Source organism: Opisthocomus hoazin, chromosome 9, assembly GCF_030867145.1.
Source record: "Opisthocomus hoazin isolate bOpiHoa1 chromosome 9, bOpiHoa1.hap1, whole genome shotgun sequence".
NCBI classification, from domain to species: Eukaryota; Metazoa; Chordata; class Aves; order Opisthocomiformes; family Opisthocomidae; genus Opisthocomus; species Opisthocomus hoazin.
Genome location: NC_134422.1, coordinates 3542133 through 3556110, shown reverse-complemented (window position 1 = coordinate 3556110; position 13978 = coordinate 3542133).

Here is a 13978-nt window from a genome sequence, read left to right as displayed (position 1 = left end):
CTGTTGAAGAACCGAAGGGTCTTTCCACCCACAAACACTGGTTAAAATGTTAACTGCAAATAAAGGGAGAGAAGAGCCTCTGTAGAGTCGAGCACCACAGCAAAGAACCCTGCTGCCTTCCAAAGCTGCTGGCAGACAGTGGGGGACCAAACGACCAAGTTTCTCCCTACAGGGTGTTGTAAAAATATTTCCTCCAGTCTCACTCTATGAGAAAGCCAGCTGAAGTCCCCAAGTCTCTCCTGGTTTCTTGCCAAAGCCATGTGAAAATACAATTGTTGCCTGATTTCAACACATAATATGACACAGGCTCGACAAATACCGGGCTGGAGTTCACAGGCTTTAGAAAGCCGTTTCGTCGCATGTTTAAAGGGCTTGATCCTGTTCCAGCGGAAGCCAATGGACATTCTCTCATTTACCGCAGGACGAGGTCCCAAAGCCTTGAAGGAATCCAGCCCTGCGGTTGTAAAACACTGTCTCTCCTGGACAGCAACGTTACCGGCTCAGGAAGCAGCCTGCCGGCCTGCCGAAACGCAAATCCGTTACTCGGGGCAAAACCATGTTACAGTACAGTGCCAAATGCCTCATTCCATTTTGATTTGGTTTGCTTCGCTCTGGTTTCTCTCTTCTTGGATGAAGCGTTCCCACCGTTTTCACTCTACCGTTACTTCAACGCGCTGCAGCTGGAGCCCTGGCACAGAAACCCCGGGTAACAAAGGCAAGTTCTGCAGACAGGCTCCGGTACGAAGCACAGCAACGCGGCCTCAGCGGTTTATATTTGGTTGCACGTCAAGGCACAATTTTAAAAGTTTAAATAACCAGATGCAGGCCTGAACTGAAGCTAATTTGAGCTCACAAAAGTTTTTATTCTGTAATATAAACCCATCGCTTAAAAAATTTAATTTTAGGTTAATTGTTGTGGAATTCCTTATGAAGGTTCCTCTTGATGGGATGCAAACACAATAAAACTTTTCCTCGGCCTGAACTTTGAGGACATCTATGCCAAGTGAGCACAAATTCGTCACAGGCTACTGGGATCTTTTCTCACAGTTAAGAAACAGAATCGCTAAAATTGGGATCATGGAGAACGCGGCTCAAATAACAACTTCTGCTACAGGGCACAGAAAAGTTCATCAGAGACCCAAGGCTGAGTAGATCCTGAGTACAGCCCCTTGACTCATGGGTACGTTGCTTCCTAGAGATGATGATATAAAAATAGGAAGACGGTTTTCTAGGGTACTGAATACCTGAGTTACGCATTGCAGGTGTGGTTCTTCAGATGCAACAAAAGCCACCGCAGCCTTTGCAAACGCAGCAGGAGGGGCAAACGTGTTTATACGACTAGGGGTCTGTGACGTGGATCTACTAGAAATAAGCAATTACGTTCCCAACTCCAACATCTTACTACCACCTTACCTTGTAAGTCATGCCACAGACATGAGTAACTGCTCTCCAGTGAGTAACAGCGGCATAATCTGATCCTCCCAGAGAAAAAGTGCAGTGCACCGGTGTTGAAAGGTCAGCACATTGCCACTGGGAAGTTACTCGGCAGCTATCCCAATTTCTGATCCTCCTTTAAACAGAAGTCCAGTAAACCCTGAGTTCCCGATAACAAATGCCAGCCTTTGGGAGAAGCCTCCTCCTACTGCCCCTGTACAATCCATGAATTTGACAGGAAAGCAATCACTACCACGGCAAGAGTGTTTTAAAGAAAATCCCTATTGAATTCTCTAAGTAACTAATGAGAATACCAAAAGAACCAAAAAGCCCCAGTCCGAATTTCTTTTTAACATACAGCTTTCCAATGGTTTCTTTCCAAAGTACGAAACACCTTTGATAATTAATGAGGGATTTCTCGCACATTAGCACTCCCCTCTCCTGGTAACGATGAGGACACCCAGCATTGTGAGGACAAACTCTGCTTTCCAACGTGTCCTGGATCTCCCATGGCGCAACTCTGCCCGAACATCTCAGCCTGGGAGACATCCTACAGACACCTCAGCTTTATTGATATGCCCACACCGAGATCTGCTCCTCCTTGGTGAGCTGACACTTGGCTTCTTGATGCTTCAGACAAGAAGCGGTTACAGTGATTTCAGCAGGACTATCTGACAGGTAAGCGGGGAGGTGCACAGCGCTGTCCTCCAGAAGAGCCAAGGGCTTTTTTAAAATCCTGCAGATTCGGAGAGACCTAAAAGATGATAGCAAGGACACAGCTTCTGGGCACACTATGCAAGGAGGTAGCACGAATCAACACTTTCTAAACAGTAACCAAGTCATCAGAGCCTCTACACGTGATGTAGATGTTCATATCCTTCAAAGTCAGAGGGAGCTCAAAGCCCCTTCACAACAGAGTGCCCAGCTCACCATATCACCGGCCTGGTGGCGAGAGGACTTCTTCTGCTTTCCCTTGTCTATCGTGCTGCCGTGCAACAAAACCAGAGGAGTCGTGGGACCAGAAGGAGAAAGGTGACAGAGAAAACTGACTGCAACATCACGTCTTCAGTAGCAAGTCCTGGAGTCTGCCCTTGCTGCCGAGACTTCACACATTTAATATCAAACACTTCACCTCAAAAAGCTCTTAAAGTTTGATGTCCAGTCTGCAGGACTTGCCCATGGTGCCCACACATGCTACAGATTAAGCCACAGGCACATTCTTTTTTTCTTTTTTTTTTTTTTTTTAATTAATCTCTGGTGCAATACATCTTGCATTAATTCGCACCCAGTAGTAAAATTCCAACAAAAGCTTTAGAGGGTGAACCCACCCTGTCTGATCTACAGCCTACTGCTCTGGCCACTCATCCTGAAGACATGAGTCTTCGATGGGTGGTGACCTCCACGCAGATAAGAACAAGCTGGGCTACCTGCTTCTCGGCCAAATTTCTCTAAGAGCCTGGCTACAGGGTATAGGGAAGGCAGCACCACAACTATCTCTTCCATCAGCAACATTTGGAAAAAAGAGAGTTACGGCAAGCGAATTCTGCGGGGACGGAGGCCTGCCAGCGTGTGGGAGGGTGTGCTCGGAGGATCTACGCGCCGCTCCTCTTCCTTTCTGGCTTCCAGCGAGAGCCAGACATCTCACAGGCAGGCTGAGGCAGCTGGGCACACAGGGAAGCTGTAACACAGCGAAATTTCTGAGTAAAGGGGGGACGGCCAGTACATTTTCATTACTTCCACAGTTGAGCTGATGATATTTTGGTAGCGCAGTTTTGGATTTAGGCACTGAAGTCTGCCTGACTGCTAAATCCTTTTTTGGATTTGGCCTTAAAACCTTATGTTCAGCAGCATTTGTTTTATCTTCGAGACTTAGAACACAAGGAGAACTTGGCTTGGCTATTTTCTTTCTTCATTCACAGTAGGAATCCTGTGAATTCATGTGGATGGATATATGATAATAATCTCTCCTTTAAATTCATCCCCGTTGTAGGACACTGAAGCTGCACAGCCACACCGAGCAGAAAGCAAGCGATTAGCAGTTCAGGGTGCAAAATGTGCCTGCAGATGTCTTGGCTTTCACTGTAATATTTAACTAGACTTTGGGGAGCAGAATGTAAGCTCTTTTAAAAATAGTTTAGACGAGCCATTTTGTAGAAAATGTTCAAGCATATTAGCTAGTGAATAAAAACGAACACAGAATAATGTATTTTCTAAGCTATGCCGTTACAGAAGCCACGGCTGTGAGACCTGTAACTCAGTCTCACAAGACTTCAGCAAGTTATACGTCATGGGCCAGCAAATCCTATATAACAGGGACATTTCTGTTCTGGTTTATACTTTTCTATTTAAATCATTGAATCAGTGTAACAGAGCAGAAGTTAATGCTATATGCTTCTTTTATTTAAGTGCTCATTAAAGAGTAAGAAAAATTCAGACTAAAAATACATTTCTAAAAGTAACTTCATAGTAAATATTTACTGGCAGAGCTTTATCCCATGGCTGCTGAAATAACAGACATGAAATTAGGACCACCTTGACGATTAGAATACTTTTTTAAGAAGCTCTGGAGTAAAATAAGCAATTATAATTGTGTAAGTATTTGCACTCAGTGACTGTACATAAAAGCAGACAATTTTCTACAGCACGGAGCTGCAGTTGGAGCCTGCATCCAATTGTGATGGTTCTTCTGCAGGAATCTTTACATATCACAAGGACAGGCAGAATATGCATTTCTAGTGAATGTAAATGATTTTTGTTTTTAGAAAAACTGTCATAGATTTTCACCACAGCATCGTGTGACAGAATAAATATAGTATGTTCGGCACTTTCATAAAATGCTGTAACTTAGTGTCCTCAAGACAGACAAAGAGCACAGCAAAAGGTAATTAAGAGATGAGTGGACAAATACTGTAAGAGCTGGGTAAAGATAAAACAAGTTTCTGAAGTGCGACGGGAAGTCTCTTCAGCGAAGCGATGTCGTACAAGCAGAGAGTACCAGATGGCAAACTGGCAGAGCACGCTCCTCTGCCAAAACGAGTGTGTCAGGAGCAGGAGAGAAGTGGAATGAGACGAACGGAAGGAGATAAGAAGTGATTTGATTTGGAACCACCAGAGCTGTCAGAAGCCGAGGAGGAGTTTGGCTGAACTTTGTGAAAGTGAGAAGCATCCTGCAAAGCAGGGCAACGAGTTTATGCTCCTTCAGTAAAATCTAGTGCTGCGTGTGCTCCCGAGGTACTCCGAATGTGCTCAGCTACCAGAAGAGCTACGGCTGTGCTAAAGGCGTGTAAGAGAGTAAGCCCTGCTTCGTAACGCGGCTAATGAACGCGTGCGTGCCCTGAATGAGCGTGGCAATGATGGCAGCTCAGTGCAGGCACCGTCACCCAACACTTCCCTGTGCTGTGTCAGCTTGGAAAGCCGTGACGGGAAGAAACGTCTCCGCAAATGTAGCGGGAGGTGGTGATGTCAAAGAACATGTCCGTGAGGGCAGGGCGACGCAGTGATGGGCAACTCTGTGAGAAGCGATCTATGAACTTCGGTTATGAGCGGAGACCCTCACATGAATTAAATATAACTATGAATATAAACTGGATCTCTCACTGCCCTCATTGTTGATCTAACTAGAAAGATGAAGAGCTACTGGAGAGAGTCCAGCGGAGGGCTACAAGGATGATGAGGGGACTGGAACATCTCCCCTACGAGGAGACGCTGAGGGAGCTGGGCTTGTTCAGCCTGAAGAAGAGGAGGCTGCGAGGGGACCTAATAAATTCTTATAAATATCTGCAGGGTGGGGGTCAGGAGGATGGGGCCAAGCTCTTTCCAGTGGTGCCCAGCGACAGGACAAGGGGCAACGGGCACAAACTGAAGCAGAGGAAGTTCCGTCTGAACACGAGGAAGAACTTCTTCCCTCTGAGGGTGACGGAGCCCTGGCCCAGGCTGCTCAGGGAGGCTGTGGAGTCTCCTTCTCTGGAGATATTCCAGCCCCGCCTGGACAAGGTCCTCTGCAGCCTGCTCTGGGTGACCCTGCTTGGGCAGGGGGTTGGACTGGGTGACCCACAGAGGTCCCTTCCAACCCTGAACATTCTGTGATTCTGTGATTCTGTAACTACATAGGCTAAGTCTGGTATAAATGCCAGACAGGGAACATAACCGTTGAGTTCTCCAAAGAGGAGAGTATTGCTAGTGTTCCGCATCAATTCAATTTAACAAACGCGATGCCCCCCCCATCCCATTTAGTACAGGAGCCAGAGGAGAGGCTTACTCCAGCGTGCACTGCCTTCCCTGCTACGTAGTACCCAAAGCCTGTGAGATACGTGGGCAATTGCCCACCCACTTTGTCTCACTTAATAATCTCTTCCCGATATTAGATAGCATTGGGCGTTGAACAGGCATATTAATAGGCATAACAGACATTAAGAGACTATATATACATCAAGCTTATGAACTGAAACCAAAAAAATACCTTCACGAGGTTTACTGGAAGAAAGTACAGAGTAAGGATTAAAAAATAACTAAATGATTTTCCAGTCCTGAATTCTCACATGCTCAGATAAACATATATGCAACCTTTAGAAATCTATCTCATGTTCATATTTGAGGTTTCTTATTCTTCTAAATGGTGATTATTTATTCTAAACAGAAGGTAGCTCAAAGAATTTTTTTAAAGAAATAGAAGATTCCCTTTTGAGACGCTGTGAGAGGAGCAAACTGCCTCGTAATAGTGATTTGACGAAAAAGTCTGTTTAGAAAGGGAGTAGGAACAATGGTGAAAGTGTAACATATAAGATTTTAAACAAAATGTTAGTAGATGTTAATAGAAATTATGTTTGAAATAGAATAAAATCTCCTTCCAGTTCTATGTTGCTAGATATGATGGACCTTACTAAAACCCTAACCCTTACCAAAAGATTCCAGTTCACTTTTCTCTGATGACACTGTTTATTTTGGCCTGGATTACATTCTGCCTTCTCTCAAGTCAGTCTTCACTTTGACCTTCCGGCCTCTGCAGAAGGCCTTTACTTTGGCAGCAGCCCTTTGCTGGGGTGGAGCATCTCGAGCACCTCTCCACAGCCGTATCCGCGAGCGGCTGCTCGCTGCCTTCCCCCGCTGCAGCACGGCCCAGGGCTCGCAGGCAAGCCCCGCGTCTGACTGCTTTGTGGCCTGGAAGGAGGCCCCTTCCAACGCGAATAAACAGGGCAAAATGGCAACGAGGAGAATGAAGTCAAACGTTGCTCAGCAAGAGCTCAGTCCAGAGCCCAGGCAGCGAGGAAAGTCTCCTTTCTGCCACTAGAAGTGGAAGAAAACATCTACTGATCACTTGTATCTACGGCCAACAGTCAGCTTAGAGGCGTGCAACAAATCTTCCAAACCTGGTTTTCTCAGGTTTATTCCCACAATCCTATTTGCATAATCCTGCGCTGAAACCGATAATTACCCCTGGTTTAGAGCAGCAGGACCAAATCTTCACTTGAAACCGTCCCAGTTCTTACGTTTAAAGAAACAATAAACTCTCCAGTACATAAATCATTAAAAAATGCCTGACTACTAGTTAGTATAAAACTAATGCATGTGCATGCCGTATCACCTACCGATTTATAACCCGACAGACTTTGGTTCACTTAATGCATAGTGCTCATGTCAGGATGTTCCAAATTTCGTTCCGGCTGGCAAACAAGACGGTGAGGCAGCAGGGAGTGAGCAGTTGGACTCTTTGGGGTAAACCCCAGCACGCGCATTGCTGCGGCTCCTGCTCCACTGCAGTCATTACAGATGCCAAGGTTGCACGTGGTTCTCAGCTCAGAGCATTTTCAGAAAGGTGAAAAACATACCTTCTCTCCCCTTAGAAAAACCTCAAGTCTTTTTCTCAGCTCTATTTTAGACCATGCAAGTTCATACACAGTATGTATCTGAAAGATCTAGAAGGAAAAACCTTTAATCAGCATTATTGTAGATGACAGGGTAAAGATTTCTTTAATTAATGGTCCTTTCTGGCAACCCGTGCCACAGCAAAATTAGCTCCAAATTTGTTCTGCCATGTTCATGGGCTCCAGTTCAAAAATCCATGAAGTGTGGAGCATTTTACAAGCTCCTACAGCAACACAAAAAAGCAGGTGGTTGGCCACAGTATGAGGAGAAAATAAACGCAATCATTTATCTAGAACAATTTGCAACTCACTGGGAGAGCTCAGATACCAAAGCAGTAATAACTTCAGGATATCCACCTACCAGCACAGCTATAGATTGATCTGATTCCCACGAGAGATCTGCAAAACAACTGCAGTGCTGAGGAGACAGAAACGTGCATTGCACACACACGTGCGCTACCGCATCCGTTACTCCAGGTCTGTGTCTTCACGATTTTATGTATCGCATAACCTTAGTTTTCTTGCCAGGTTCTCACCAAGCTCTTTGCTTTTCACAGTGTTACTCAAGTCTGACAGTAACTCTGCAATAGTTAAGTAACTAACTAATTGCTTTGCACGCCTGAGTAGCAAGGAAAGCATCACCAAGGCTGACTCTGCTTCTGTTGTGGAATACGTAGCCACGGCCTGCGACGAGCATCAGCGCTCATCAGCAGCCGCTGCCTGCATGGGGACAGGGCACTGCAGCGGGAGGGAAAGCATTCGGGAGGGTCAGCTGCTCCCTCTCCTCCCCATTTCCCATCCACAGAATCCTGCTCCAAGCCCAGAGCCGTCGCCTTCACTGAACGACGGGGTTGCTCCCTTGTGAGGCACTGTACGGGCAGAAATCTCTAGGGTCTCCAAGGCTCTAGGGCAAGACGGGACTTCTCTGCCTCTGCCTGTTCCCCAGCTCTCGGACTGATGACCAAGTGCTGCCAGTCTTCCCACCCCACGCTGAAGTTCTGCGGATTTAGGTTTTCCTGTTTCAAACATCGCAGCTGCTAGGAGTCTGTTCTGAGGCTTTTCTCCAATATTACATTTTCCCCCGTGAAATAAAGCATTTTGTCTGCCTCAAACAGCACTTTGAAAAGCTAAATTTAGGCCGTCCCCAATACACATTCATGCATCACTGTTATTCCTCTGCACGCTGTGCAGGTGCCTTCACGAGGATATCAGTCAACAAGCTGGGACCTCGAGGCGGCCGTTTGAAATCCGTGACACCGCTCTCCAGAAACCACTAGGTGCAGATGCAGGTGCAGATGCAAGTCCATCAGGCACAACTGAAAAGTCCTTCAAGGCTTATAAAACACGCGGTACATCTGTTCCTAACACGGCTCCGTGGCTTTGTCTCTGCGTCTGTGCAAAACCACACAGCAACGAGGCACAGACCTACTTTATTTCTTGAGGCACGCATCTTTTTTTCGGTTGGGTTGGAATCCTTTTTTTGTTTTTTCCTTTTCTTTTTTTCTTAAGTAGTTCTGAACACAAAAAATCAATTTACGCTAGTCCATTGTTGGGTCTTCTAAGTGACTCGCATTGTCAGTTCAGCATTCGCCCGGTGTAAGTTACAACTTCTTAGAGGCAGACCGTTCTCAGACTACTTAAAATCCATTGCACGAGGCTGGGGGTCTACTCCACGCTTTGCTCCAACGTGAAGCACCACATGGAAGTTGTGCTATTGGGTTTCTGTATTTTCTTCTAATAACAGAACGTTGCAGGAGAAGTTGGAGCAGAAGAGTTACGTATTTCTAGCTCCTTGGTAAGATCGGCCATCCCAACTTTGCTCTACTTTTGTGTCTTGTTAGGCTCCTACTTTGGCATCTTATTAGGCTTTACTACTACGTGCTGTCACCTCTCCGCTGTACTATTTTTTTCTTTTAATGCAAGCAGCTTGTTTCTAGGCAAATAATGAGATTAGGAAGTCAAAACACCACGTTTTGACCTCACCACTTAGAAGATCCTTCACCTTGGATGTGTTGTTCACCTCTTTACTACTCATTTTATGTATTAATAATCATACAAGTAATGTTGCTCACATTGCTTTGTAAACACTGCCAAGAAGGAGTACGTGGGAGATAAAGGTTATTTCTATGAGTTTCTGCCCGAAGCGCAGAACAATACTTCTCTGTCCCTCGAAAGTCCGTCCCCAGGCCAGCTCTCAGCAGGAGGGACAGCAAATTTCTTGTGGGACACGTTCCCTGAGGGATATTATGAAAAGTTCAGTGAACATAAACTTCAACAGGTTCATTAATAATTAGTTAGTTAAATGTCCTTCACATGCTAAATGAACAAGTGGGTCATTGATACCGCCTCGAATGACCGACTTGGCATACGCAAGCAACATCCATTTCAGCGCAGTGAAATTTCGGGTGTACTTCTAGGACCAAGGAATGCAGCCCATGTTCGGGGGGGGGAGTGCCTAGGAAACAGGGACTCCGCAAGCAGCCTGCCAGATCCCGTGGGCGGAAAGCTGAATAGCAGCTCCCAGCTCGGCGCTCTCCCTGAAAAGACCATCCCTCTGGTTCGGAATGCGTAAGAAGAGAACATCCTTTGTCAGGCAGGACTCTTTCCCACCATCAGGTCTGACCCGGCCCTGTCTCCTGGAGAAATTACACAGCGAAACAAGTAGCAGCATAAATGTGTCAAGAGCACGACTTGCGTGGGGGTTTTTTGTAAAACCATCTTCTAGAGGCTATTTCTACCACGGTCAAAGAAATGCTTTCCTAATAAAAAAAAAAAGCTTATAAAATGAGACTAGTATACAAAAAGTCATGGAAAGGAAGTAATGATACAATTTATCTGTAACTAGAAAGACGCTAACACTTTTTTATGTGTCTTGAAGAATAACAGAGATTGTTATCAACAATCTGGTTAAAATGACGCTAGCCTTGCGCTGTCTAGTAATTTTTCATCCTCCATAAGCTTAGCTTTACTTCTCCCTATTCAAAACTTTGCTATACGCTTGAGATACTGTCTTCACTTCAATAAACTCAGTTCTTTTTTACTCACGATTCCCACATAACTCTCTCCTTTTTTCTACTACATATCAGAGGATGAAAAAAAGCATCTAGATCATACTTTGTGATTGCTGATGTTTAAAAATCTGAATATACATCCTTTGAGTTGACGAACTGGTTTTTTCTGCATTGGAAAATAGACCAAGACCTCAGTGATTAAAGTATAAGAAACCAAGGACTAAATGCGTGCCTATATCCAGATCTATCTATCGAACTATCTGCATACATATGCACACACAGATACAATATATTTCAGACTCGCATGCTAGTGCTAACAAGTTTTGTAGCCAAGCCGCATTCCATTTAAAAGAGTTTGTTTTATAGTTCCCCATTCAGCGTCCCCTCTTAGGAATTCAGTTTTCAATTAAATCTAAGGACTTCGAAACGCCTCGGCTTTTTTTAAAAAACAGGAAAACTTTCTTCAAAGACCATTAGCAGCCCTTTTTACATTGCTCATCCGAAACGGCACATTTGGGACCGTGGTCCTGGTGCTCTGAAACACAAGACGCTGTGCTTTCAGGCCTTGGGTGGGGAAAGCGGGGACTGAGAGCCAAGACAACGTACTCGGGGAATCTGGCAGTGCACAAAGATGCAGGGAAAACGAAGCAGATGTAGGGGATGCGGCGTAATGCTGGACACAGGGTCTTGTCGGTTAAAGTTGATACTATTTTCAAACACAATTTGCCATCAGCTCTAGAGCCCAGGATGGGAGCGGACCTGGTCTTTCGAGTACAACATGCCAGGGAAAAAGAAGAGGGAAAAGAAAGCACAACACGTTGCTTACAAAAGCTTATGCTTTACTTCAGTTATTAATTATGCTTGGTCCTTAAAGAGCAAAGGCACTTGGATCATTTCCTGAATAGTTCTGATAATACTCTAGTTCTTGCATTCTTATGCATTTATGTTTCATTTGAAGAGTAAAAAATTGTGATAATCGTAAAAAACTCACTTCAAAGGTTTGCAAACTTTGCTAACTTGGACTCGCATGAGAGCACATCATTTTCCCAGTCCCTTATTAAAAATATTTTTAAAACAAAAAAGAACAATTCCCTTAAGAAAACGCATTGTTCAATGTTCAGAAAATGAAAAATCTTGCTGGCCTGAAAAAGCTGACATCTTGACTTGATGAAACTCCACTTGTGTTCTCCGTTCCTCGCAACAAACCGACGCAGTTAACCACGCTGGGTGGAGAGCAGAAATATTACATTCACTTTCACTCATTTTCAACCCCTTGAGCTTTTCTTTTCCCCTGGGCCTAAAGGAAAATTCTCCTTTATTTGAGAAATCACACAGGTAGTATCTCCCCCCTCTCCCTGGAGTTGCTCCCCGCTCTTCGAAAGTTCTCGAATTAAATATTTGCCACAGCTGTTCCGCAGACACAGTATGTCTGCTGTCTACCCCGGAGTGAAAACAAATCGCAGCCAGTTTGCTGGTCACACGTTCCAACTGGGATTTTGCCATCTGTCATTGTGTTTGCAGAGCTATTTAGATTTCCAGTTCATACCAAACAAATTCCACCTCCAGTACCAGGAGGACTTCAAAAGGCGGCCGGAGAGATCATGTAGATGGGGAAACGTGCCCGAGAGTCGGGGGGCCTGCATCTGTTCGCGGCTTTAAATATTGCTCGGCATAATTGCATTAAAGGCTCCTGGAGCGGGGTCGGATCGGCGTTACCAGATACAATAAAACACCAGATACAATAAAAGCAAAAACGCCCTGGCCCGATCGTTTCCTGGGCCGTTAGCACTCTACTCTCTGTTTACGTACGTTAAACTGCGTTAGACACAGCTTTATAAGCAGGATAAAATTCTGATACAAACTTACTGATCTTAAATACCATTAGTTAAAGGTATTTTTAGTTAATTAAGCCTGAACATGGAGAATCTCAAAACACAATCAAGACATCGAAATTCTCTAAGGGTTTTAGTCTGAAAGACTTTAAAAAGTGGTTTTTTTCACTCTTTCCTAGGGCTCTCTCAACAGTGCTTCATTTTCTAGACAGTGCCGTGCACCTGGGCAGAAGAGAATTTAGCTTTTTTTGACAAAAAGCAAACAGCGGCGGATCTGACGCCCGTTTCATCTCACCAGCCCTCGCTGAAGAGGGAACTTCATCCCTCGGTTGTTCCTCCTCCTCCCCCACCAGCAAAGCCTGTGCGAAGTTGCCAACTCTCATTCTTTTGGAATGAGACATTCTCATTTATTGTCTCCATTTCAATCTGCCCGAGGCTGAAATTAAAGACAGTCACCACTGATTTCAGGCGGATATTCCGAAACGCATTCGGATTCTTTCTAAGTCAATTAGATGATCATAAATCGGCAACTCAATAAATCTCCTGCTGGGGAAGCCTACTCTGGGGAGTAGGTGGTTGCCCCAGAACCTCCTTCGCCCAAACTTCCACAGCTTTTGACAATAAAGTATGTCAAAGGGGGTGGCACTGAGGGGTAAATGGAAAAAGGAAAGCTCCCTGCCCTTAGAGCAAGCTCTCCAGAATGTCCCACCAGCTAGTGAAAATGACCCAAAAAATGTAAAATGTTCCTAATTATATTTTGGACCTCCTACCCCCACAAAGAGCTTGGCCACGAAACTCGTCAGGAAGCAAACAGCAGAAGAAAATAATAAATTTGGATGCGCCAGCGACAGAACTTCGGCCCGTTTGAACACTTTGATGTCTGCGCAAACAAGTGGCATGCAGATGCTTGGCTTCTTCACTTGCCAGCTCGCTCGGAGCAGATGGGGTCGAAGCAGGGTTCCAAAACTGCTGCACATAAGGATAGAGAACACCAGAGGTGCTAATAATACTAATTGTCCTCCATAAGATGCTGTGCTTCAGCCACTTCGACTGCTCCCAAGGCTGTTTGATCAATAACTTCACATTTACAAGCTAGGATGCAAAGCGGCGTCCGCTTGGGCAGCTGGCTCGTGTTTAAAATGCACTGGTACAACAGGACTGAAGAAGAGACCTGTTTTGGGAGATGAAGTATACTCTGAGATGACAGAATCTCAGAATCCCAGAATCACAGGATGGTAGGGGTTGGAAGGGCCCTCTGTGGTCACCCAGTCCAAACCCTCTGCCGAAGCAGGGTCACCCACAGCAGGCTGCACAGCACCGCGTCCAGGCGGGGCTGGAATATCTCCAGAGAAGGAGACTCCACAGCCTCCCTGGGCAGCCTGGGCCAGGGCTCCATCACCCTCAGAGTGAAGAAGTTCTTCCTCATCTTCAGCTGGAGCTTCCTCTGCTCCAGTTTGTGCCCATTGCCCCTTGTCCTGTCGCTGGGCACCACTGGAAAGAGTCTGGCCCCATCCTCCTGACACCCACCCTGCAGATATTTAGAGGCATTTCTAAGGTCCCCTCGCAGCCTTCTCTTCTCCAGGCTGAACAAGCCCAGCTCCCTCAGCCTCTCCTCGTAGGAGAGATGCTCCAGTCCCCTCATCATCCTCGTAGCCCTCCACTGGACTCTCTCCAGTAGCTCCTCAACTCGAGTAGCAGCCCCAAACCACCACGCTCGCTGTGTTTCCTATCTGTTCGGAAGTGTGCAGAGGTGTGCAGACAGCGATGCCCGGCGTGGTACACATGTGGCAGAGCCCATTGCTCTTCATCTCGTGCTGCTGCTACGAAGGAAGGGCTAGAA